Source organism: Seriola lalandi, unplaced genomic scaffold, assembly GCF_002814215.2.
Source record: "Seriola lalandi dorsalis isolate HSWRI2012SDOR001 ecotype SW California unplaced genomic scaffold, Sedor1 jcf7180002054911, whole genome shotgun sequence".
In the NCBI taxonomy this organism is placed as follows: domain Eukaryota; kingdom Metazoa; phylum Chordata; class Actinopteri; order Carangiformes; family Carangidae; genus Seriola; species Seriola lalandi.
In genome coordinates, this window is record NW_019525463.1 from 159,281 (window position 1) to 169,562 (window position 10,282).

General features: G+C 43.0%; 1 protein-coding gene across 1 annotated transcript in view; it reads left to right on the plus strand.

The window, feature by feature from the left end:
• The first annotated feature begins 4,036 nt into the window (after nt 1-4,036).
• The window catches only part of palm1b (paralemmin 1b), a 24,621-nt gene continuing 18,375 nt past the window's right edge, over nt 4,037-10,282 (plus strand). The window contains exon 1 of the mRNA XM_023430737.2: nt 4,037-4,393. The gene's annotated coding sequence lies outside the window, so the exon portion shown is untranslated. The remainder of the gene's footprint in view (nt 4,394-10,282) is intronic.

Sequence of the window (10,282 nt, forward strand, 5' to 3'; positions counted from 1 at the left end):
AAACACACACACACACACACACGCATGCACACGCACAGGTACACACAAGCACATGCTTGCATACACGCTCACGTAAGGGCACACACACAGACACACAAGCACATGTTTGCATACACGCTTATGTAAGGGCACACACACACACACACGCTAACCCTGCCTTAAACAGACACACACAGTTTTTTTTGGTTTCTCATCACGTACAAATGGAGGTGTTTAGTCCGTGAAACGCCACTGTCGTTATCAGATTGAGACTGAGCCGGCTGCCTCCCTTCACTGTGTCTGTTTGTCAAGGAGAAAATCTATTTTTTTTTTTTTTTCTCTGAGATGTCAGTACCAAAACATGCCTGACCCTCATCTGTCAGCAGTGTTTATCATAATATCATGACAGACACACACACCCCACAAGGGAGGCTGTTTCTCTTCAAAAAAAAAGGACAAAACCCCCCCCCTCCTACCTTCGTATGCATAGTTGTGTTTGCATGTTGCCTACTGTGTGCAAGTGTGCATGTGTGTGCAGACAGATTTGCAGTTAAAATGGCCAGAGGGAAGACGTGGATGTACTGTACATAAAGTGTGCAAAAGACACAGAGAAAATGAGGCGTTTGTTTCTCAGAGTGGGTTAAAATCCCTTCTTATTCAGTTTCACAGGTTCCCAAAATCTGCTCAGACACTTTCCTATTTCGGCACCTTTCTGTAAGTCCCCAGACAATACACACCATCCTGATCCCTGTCTGTGTCTCTCTTCTGCACCTTTTCCCACCTCTCTAAATCCTGAGAAGCCAGCGACTGAGCCTGAGATTGTGTCTGGCATGGGGCGTGACTGCCAGTTTGATCACAAAGGTAAAACCCCCTAAAACAACTAGCTGTAATTACACTTGCAGGTTTTAATTCAGGTTCCACAAACAGGCTGCAGTCTGACCATCTGTTAGAAAACCACACAATGTTTTTGAAAGATTTCCTTACTGGTCTACTTTTCCCTACCCTGAAAGGCCTAACGTATTCCAATAGTTAACTCCCATTCCCAGGGGCTCTGATAACCCAGTATGCACTGATTTGCAGGTGAAAAGACCTCTGACCTGGACATTTTTAGCGTTACGTGAATACCTACAGTACATGACCATCCAGCCACATTACCATGAATACTCTGCAATGTGAAGCAGGTTCTAACTACATATTGAAAGACTACTTGAGTACCTCTGTCAGGGGGAAACACTTCTCTCGTTAGCATGAAACGTCTTGTTGGTGGTCCTGGCCTAACTTCCCAGATATATTGACATCAGTACTTAGTCCCTCAGTGCTGTCCAATTGCAAGCTGGGCAGCAGCAAGACACACATAATTAAAATGAAGGCCAGGAAAAAAAATTATTTTTTTTAATTTTATAGCCATGTCGAAAAGACACTGTTGTCACGAGCCTGGAGAAATCTACTGCTTGCTCTGCCAAAGACAGAACCACAAAGAACTTAGTGGCTGGAATTCATTTTTACCAGGTTCCCTCAACTATTCAAACGTTTTACTGAGGCGCTTTATGGACTGCTTCAAAAACCGGTCACAGTTCGACGCGGGATTTACGCGGTGGTCATTTCTGAAGGAGAAGGCAGTTCCCACTTTATGTCACACAAGCGGTAAGTATGTATTATTTGTGGATTTGTGATATTTAAGCGGGTCGCCGATGATCTGGTTGCGTTCATGCCAAGCAGGGACAACAGCACAAAGATCGAAATGGGTTGTGAATATTGACACGCTATACCTCCCGCTCGCACGGATAAATTACCCACAATTTAATCAATCAGTTCACTTTTCAGTAACTATGAGCACGAAGTGTAAATAATTCAGACTTACCAGCATCTTAAACCAGCAAGACAGCAAAGCGGCGGTGAAGCGGTTATGATGTCCCTGTTCATTCCTCGATTGTTTATATTCCTTTAGTCCATAAATGCCCAAAGATTTAAAACAAAAAACAAACAAAAGAGTTTTTCATAAAAGTATTCCAAGTTATGGATACTCTCATGTGAAGTCCATTTCAGTCTCTAGAGCGACTTTGTTTGCAGTAATTCTCTCCACATTTCCGCCATCTCCTTCCGACGGCCCGGCACTGGGCATGCGTGTTTTCCTGCTCCCGCCAAGCTCGCAAAGGTCGACCGAATCTATCATCTCGTCGTTCACGATCAAACCGATTGTCCAAGGCTGAACAGACGCCATTTAATAATTGCAACGTTCGTTTACACCTGCGCGAGAAAGCAGGATATGGGCGGAACGCGTAGTTGCCGGGAAACTGACCAATCAGAGCCCAGTGTGGTCTGATTGGTCATCTTCTGGTGTGCCTTAAAGAGCCCTGAGCTCAAACATAGAAGCAGTATCACATTTATTGCAAAGAAGGTTTTCACATACAGGGAATTTGCTTTGGTGTTTTGGTGCATAGCAAGAGAACAGTTAAAGATATAACAATATGAGAAAATAATGTCTTTTTAGTAACATTGAAGCATGTAAATCTAGTAGACACCAAGAATACAACAATGAAGACTAAAATGGCCTTTCTAAAGGAAGTTGTTCCTTGCTACTGCCATCAAGTGCTCGTTGTGATTTAGCACTATATAAATAATGACTTGACTGGACTTAAACTGTGCCTTAAAGACCAGAAAATCCTGATTAAAACCTGATTTTGCAAACAGCTTCTTACCACGAGAAATGGAGTCGTACATGAACATACAATTTTTCTGTCAGCACAGTTTCGTTTTTTTCACATGAGAGATTTTCTGTGTCTGTGTTTTTGTTTCTGTGCTCGTTTCACTGATGCAGGTGAGGCTCAGTTGGAAAAATGTCACACTGATCAAACCACACACACACACACACATGCACAGTCCTGACCAAGCATTTTGGCTTTGTTTTATGAGTCAAACTCTTAATAAATAATACCAAGGTCAGGGTGTTTTTTTCAGTATTCAACTTTGAAAGCTGCTGGTTTAGACATAAATATTTAATGTTGTAAAGAGAATTTATTTTAAGATTTAAAACCAATTTTGGGGGCTTGGACAGAACAGGAGACTAAAATGTATACTAGGGATACATTGATAATTTTGTGTGTCTTGAGTTGTTGACCTCTCAGTAAATCTCCCTGAATACAGATGTATACTAAAACAGATAACACAGAATATGTAATAATATAATGTTAACACTGATGACTCATGTCATTTTAGATATTTAACAAAATTTTCTTGGATATTTAAAAAAAAAAAAAAAAAAAAAACTATTCCTTGGTCTCACAATCACCAGTGAATTTACAGATACAGAAGATTTTCAGACAAGAAAGCTGGAATAAAAAGTACATGTCTGTAACACGAGCACCACCTGCTGGATGTTGCCTGCAGGTGCAACATATTTTGGTTGATCTGAGGATGCCATATGAGTCAGAGAAAAAAAGAGAGTAGAATCAGTGATAATAAAATACTGCAAAATTATTTTAACATATAAAATTTTCAGTGTGATTGATTCAGTGTGTTTTTTGGTTTGGTAAAAAAAAAAAAAAGAAAAAGAAAAAAAGAAAAGCAGACAGCAGAATAGCCCAGCTAAGCTCAGAATCACTGCTTGAGTCTGTGTAGTCATTCAGCCTCGGAGCCTGAGGATATTTACGCAACCGAGTGAAATGCCATCTTCTAAGGAGTCTTGACATTGACCCCCCTTCGCCACTAGATGGGGAAGTGGGGCAGCAGAACCCAAGAAAACGGTCCTTTCTCCTCTGGTAGGAGACCTGGATTTGATCCCAATTTTAGGCTGCACGTACGCTGCTCATCTGCGGCCCTGAAGCAGACAGCCTGGTTCCTCGGACGTCATATGATAAAGACTGGAGGAGAGCCAGAGGCAGGGCCCCCGTTTGGAGAGGAGGACCCATATCTCAGTCAACGCGAGCAACCAGGGCCCCATTATCTCCACAAGGCAGGGAGGCGTATCCTTTTCCCCTCTGCACTCCCCTTCACATACCACTCTGACTCTCACTCCCCCCCCCCCCCCCCCCCCCCCCCCCCCCCCTCCCTCTCTCTCACCCATACACTAACTAGACTACAACCTGCTTCAGACGACGCCCCGTCGCCCATGAGATTTGCACCTCCGTCGTGCGTCTTTTCTGCTCTAGAGGATATCAGTGTGGTCTTGTCATCATCATTATTATTATTGTCGGGCTGTGCGCGCGAGCTGCCCGCGGCATCACCTCACCAATAACAGACGGGGTGCCAGTCAGAAGAAGAAGAGGAAGAAGAAGAGAGGGAGAAAGAGGAGGAGGAGGAGAGGAACGGGGTGACAGAGTATTCCGAATTGACGCTCAGAAATAAACAAGTAGACAGACAGACACCCTGTTTGGAAGACCGTCTGCGGCGGGAAGCGAACGGGATCTGCAACTGAGTAAGTCGTGATTTCTCTCGTGTGCAGTGGTTGTTTTCCAGTGGATGACCTGCTTTTGGTGATTTGTTCAGAGGATGGTTGTGCAGCGGCGCAAATATTTAAGCTTCCAGCCCGGCAGCATCCCTCCTTGATTCCGTCAGGAAGGATGACAAGAGCGGGACAGAGGGACGGGGACAAGGGAAAATACAAAAAATAGGAAAAATATTTATGTAGGAGTGAGATTCCTCACTGTAAACACTGTGTGTCGATCGCTGCGTTAATGTGAGGTTACAACTCAGTAATCACAAGAGGCGCAGCATCATTCAAGGGGACATACATGCACGCTCAAAAATAACAAGCTGTACGGTGAAGTCAGGCGCTGATTTGGAGGTGAATTGTAGAAAAAAATGGCTGCATTGTTATGTCATGTCAACATCCTCTATTGCATGCCTAGAGGGCCGTTTTACTGTACTGTACTTCCAGGCGAGCCAGGACGACAGGTGTATCAGGATGACATGTTTACGCGAATGCTTTTGATGATCCATCATTGTAATATCGACCTGTTTGCGAGGACAGTGTTTCAGGATGTTTTTTATTTATTTTTTAATTTGCCCTCGACGGGGAATTTTCCAGTGGCTCCAGCCGGGCATGGCCGTCACTGCATGGGTGAGAGATGCTGACTGGCTACAGGCTGTAGGAGGAGAGGCGAGTAACAGGGTATTCTATGGTGTGTTGTGATGTGAGCAGTCTGCTCTAACATGGCGCGCATGAGCTGATAAACCTTGGCCATTACATACTCCTGTCTGGAATTTACACTGTGCAGTGGGCCAGGCAGTTTGGGTTTAGGGTAGCAGAGAATGAGACTGAGTGCATCTCCCTAACAGCCTGAGGTTTAGCTCCAGTTCATTTCATCTCAGGTTGCCACCGGTGATAGAGTCCGGCTCCTCCATCCTCCTAGAATATCACGTAGGCTTGTGTTTATATTCTGGAGCTGTTTTCTATTCCTGTCTCTGGTGATGTAATTATGTTTGATCACAGCAGGTATGGACACAACTGGACAAAGAGTGTGTTTTTGTTTCGTCTTGTGTCCATTGTCTCTCTCCAGGGGTCTCTACCCTGTGAACCGATGTCACTGTTGTGGACAACACCTTTGTTGACAAGACCGGCAATTGCATGATGACAGCACAGAGTTTATAAACACAACACACCCATTACATACGTGCGTGTCCTCGAAGTCCAGACAGGATATTGACTCTTTGTTTTGTTCATTACAATAGACAGAGTGACACCTGTTTGTTTCCTTGGAATGCTGGGAAAAATCTGTGCAGTGAAAGTGACAGTTACTTTAAGCACGACATCTCATCTGCTTGTCACGTCATCCCAGGTGTTAATGTGGGTGTTGATGTTGAAAAGGAGCCAAAGTGACTTGATTTCAAGTCCTGAGGGCGTAATTTTCTAGGTGGAGACATGTGCAAGGAATGATGTGTTTCGGTGTGATGATTAGATGAAGTGAAGTGTTCACTGCAGGTCACATTTTTTGAGCTCTCCGTTGCGATAATCCGTGCTGTCACAGCTTAAACTTGAGAAATCTAGCAGTAATAATTTGAAGTAGACAGTGTTAAAGATCAGTGAAGAGTTGCACTTGTTTAGTGAGAAAATAAGGAACAGACGGACAAAAGATGGAGGGAATGAACTTATCAGTAGCACATGTCTGTCACTGTTCGTCGTCTGTTCTGTCATTTTATTGTATGTGTGAGACATGTTAAGTCCACCACAGGCCTCAGCCTGGCCGAGTGTGAGCTGAGGGTCTATATCCGGTTGGCTGCTCTGTGTTGTGTCAGCAACTCGCAGCGGAGCTGACAGCACTTGTCTTGTCCGACCAATCATCGTTCAGCATCATGACTCTGGACAGCAACAGTTCGGTGTGTGTGTGTGTGTGCGTGTGTGTTTTTGTGTGCTTGACTGTATGCATCCATGTGTGTTTGCACATGTGCAGCTTTTGTGTGCATTGTCTCTGCATGTATACCAGAAACAAAAAGATGGATAGTAGTGTGTGTGTGTGTGTGTGTGTGTGTGTGTGTGTGTGTGTGACTCTTAATTGGGCCCTGGTATGGATGTGCTTTCACTAATTTAGATAGGGGAAATAGGCTGGTAACCGGAAGGTCAGTCATTGCTAATCTTGGACTGTCAGTGAAAATTGAGGCGAAATGTGAGTGAATAACATTCTTTACTATTAACTACATTCAAAGTGCACTTCAGTTACCTCTGAAGCCCTGACAGCTCAGATAGAAATCCATAATGAGCAGCACTGGGAGTGAATGTTCATCCTGAGCAGCTCCTTGAAGTGAAAGTGTAAAACTGTTACCAAAAAGAGCACACTCACTAACGGTGCTGATAAACACTCTTTAAATAGGCAGAGGACGTCTAAGTGACACCACAGTGTTGTTGATGATATCCATGCAAAAAAGTAGACTTGGCACAGATCTATCTCATCAACCCAATGCTCACTTACACTATCAGTGAAGTCACACACGTGTGTCGCCTACACATTATGTAGGTGACTAACTAATCAGTATTTTTCTATTACCAATTGATCACATATCTACTTGTATGTGAAAGAGGCCGCAGTTTCCCTCAGTTCTGTAGTGCATTGTGGTATCTTCCAGCTCATTGCTTTGGTTCACCCGTTCTGGTTCAGTCTCATCAATATAATTTCAAAGACACAGCAGGCAGTTGTTTTCAGCTAAAAAAAAAAAAAAAAGCTCTGATAAACCAACTGTGTGCTACCTGCCCAGCACAGTGGAGCATTTAGCTGCTTACAGCCAGATAGTTAACCTTTAGGAGTTAGTGGAGACAGCAACAAATGGGCAACTGTTCGTCATGTAAACTTAAAATATGTCAGTGTCAGTGTTGTGTGTACAGAATGTTTCTGCCGCCCCCCGAGTGGCCAAGAAATCAGTTAAAGCAGGTTTACAGAAAATGCTTCGGGGATTAAAGGCAACGTCTACATTGAAAGTGACAGCAATAGGTCTGCTGTTTTAATTTTATCTCTGCTATTGCACTGACAGCATTTCTGTGGCATAACTGGTTGGTACAACATCATTACCAGAGGACAGCAGGCCTCTCATGGGTTCATATCCTGCCCTGAGCGAGTAGCCCCAGAATGATAGATACAGCTAATTACCCCGGCCGACCTTGCTGTCATTAAGAAACCATTTATGATGTGGTTATAAAATCAGATCAGTAAGCTGCTTGTGGAAAATGAATGGCATGCATTACAGAAGCCCTTACAGTCACTGTTTTGTGCTGAAACATGGTATTGTAGGGTGAAAGAGGAAGTTGAAGTGAAAGCTTGCTAAGCAAGCATAAAGAGTGATAAGGAGTAACATCTGGGCTCTGTGATGTGAGATATTATTAGATAATGTGATGTACTCCACCTTGCTCTTTCTGTCTACATGTTTTTTTCTCCGTCTATTAATCTCTGCCTCCTCTTTTACTCCTGGATAGTCACTTTTTCTTTATTTTTCTTTTTTTTTTGACTATCTCTCATTACAACCCCCCTCCTCCTTGCTGCTTTGTCATGACAGATAAGGCAAGAGAGGATTTGTTTTTTTCACTCTCTTCCCAGCAGATAGTCTGTCTTCAGATAAACTGTCATTTTTAGCCACTAAGTCTTTTTTAATCTCAGGGGGAAATGTGCTCAGCACAGTGTTTGTTCATTTGTGTGTGTGTGTATGTGTGTGTGTGTGTGTGCTTGTGTGTTTGTGTGTGTGTGTGTGTGTGTGTGTGTGTACAGAAATCTGCACACACCCACACACTCATATGATGATCATCAGTGTTGCTGCAAAGATGATATCAAAAGCACTATTGATAAGCAGCAGAGAGGGATCATCCATCTTTTTGCACTGTAGATAACCTTAACATAACAACACATAAACACACACACACATACCCATGAACATCTGGTTTAAGGGGAAGAAGGAGAAGGAATATTAGGTCTTGTCTCATTGTAAATGAAATATAGAATTTTTATAGTCCCAGAAGAGGCTGGACAAACATACGTAGCATAAACAATTCTTGAGCCTCTTGAGAGCTTTAAGTGGGGATTGGGATCTTGCCATAAGGGGAGGTACCTATTTGGCCTAATGGTTCCTGTGTTAATGTTGAGAGGCTGCTCCAATAAGTGCAAGTGCATAGGCTTCTTATATCCGGATATATAGTTTGCTGATTGACCAGAGAAGCAGATGAACACAAGGACATAGAAGACTATGGGATATGCTATGGTCTGTCTGTAAACATAAAAGCATTGCTGTCAGCAGATCCTATTGATGCTAATGTTGTTACATTGCTTTCACAAAAAGATGCAGACTGAGGTAAAGGTCAATCATTAGATCCACTACCCTATTCTTTAATCATTCTAGTTTAACTCTCTGATCTTTTGGAAATACTTGATAGTGAGAGACATAAACAGACATTTGACATTTTTCTGCTCTACCAACAATCAGATGATAGCTATCCAGGCAAGGACATATGAGTATTTACCCAATATTTTTTGATTGCAGCGCCAATACTTAAAGGAGCTATTTGTAAGTTTTGCTATTGCTACATAGCCATCATTAGCATTAACAGCTGTTTACTTTACAACGCTTTGTCTCTGTCATGTCTTTACTACTACTGAAGTTAGCACACTGACCAGCTTGCCCGGCCTGTCTCGTCACTTATAGCGATTCATTGTAGCCTCCAATCTCCAATGTAGCGCTGCTCAGAGGGCATATTATAACCTCTTGTCTTAATTGTGGTCATGGACCTTTTCTTTAAACTTTTTTTTTAGGGTTTTTAGTTTGTCGCTTACTTACTTTTGTGTGTGGTTAGCATCTTGTTCAGGAAGCAGCTTTGTTATATCTTTACTATGCTCATTATCTGCCTCTAACTCCTCTCCTCTGATGTCAAGAAGCTTAAGACCAATGTATCTTCCCAGTTCTCAATGTTGTCTTTGTAGTAACTTTGTTCCTTCCCTTGTAAAGATGAACTGCTGGTAAATCAGAACAGAACAAGAGCTAAAAGGCCTTTATGTCACTCAGTGATGGTGGTTGCCCACATTTAGATTTTCTTATTCTAACTCCAACCATGAAACATCCCGACACGGAGCAATCAGTGACATGAAAGACGCTATGCACGTGGTTTTTCTACATTCTACAAGCTGAACCTGTGTTCCGACCTCCATGCAGTGGCGGCAGTCAAAACACAGGGATCGATAAAATGTCACAGGAGCTGTAGACTCTGCATGCTTTCCCTGGATGTATAAAAATGAACAAGCGAAGACCACGACTCGACAGATTTGCAGTGTAAAGATAATGTTACTGTTGCAGAAGTAATGAAGGTCGAGTGTGGTCAAGCGAGGAAATGTGGGCATGAGGCGAATCGATGAGGAGGAATCCAGGGGGAAGAGACAGGGTGAAGATGTCTCTTTGAGGAGACTTACAAGAGGCAGAACAAACTTTTTTTTTTAACTTTCCAAAACCGAGAATAGAGCAATTATGCCCACTTCATACAACGACTGGCCAGGCATGCGGAGCTCAGAAAGTAAGCTAGATTTAAACTTCTATTAATTCTTTAGATCATTTTTCCCTTCATCATTTTGTGTGTACAAATGAGTGCAATACTATGAATGTCTTGAGGAAATATTATCTGAGGCTGTGACCTGTGACCTCCCCATATCTGAGTAATTATCGCGGCTCATCCATCTCTATGACGGACGGCTGTTGACCCTGTCTTCGAGTGTCGTACTAACTAACTTGTTACGAGCATATCTTTTAAAATGGCTACTCCTGAAGGTGCCTTGAGAAGCGGGTCATCACAGTACGGGGGAAATCATAACACACAACTAGGCATTGGTTGCAGAAGGAAATA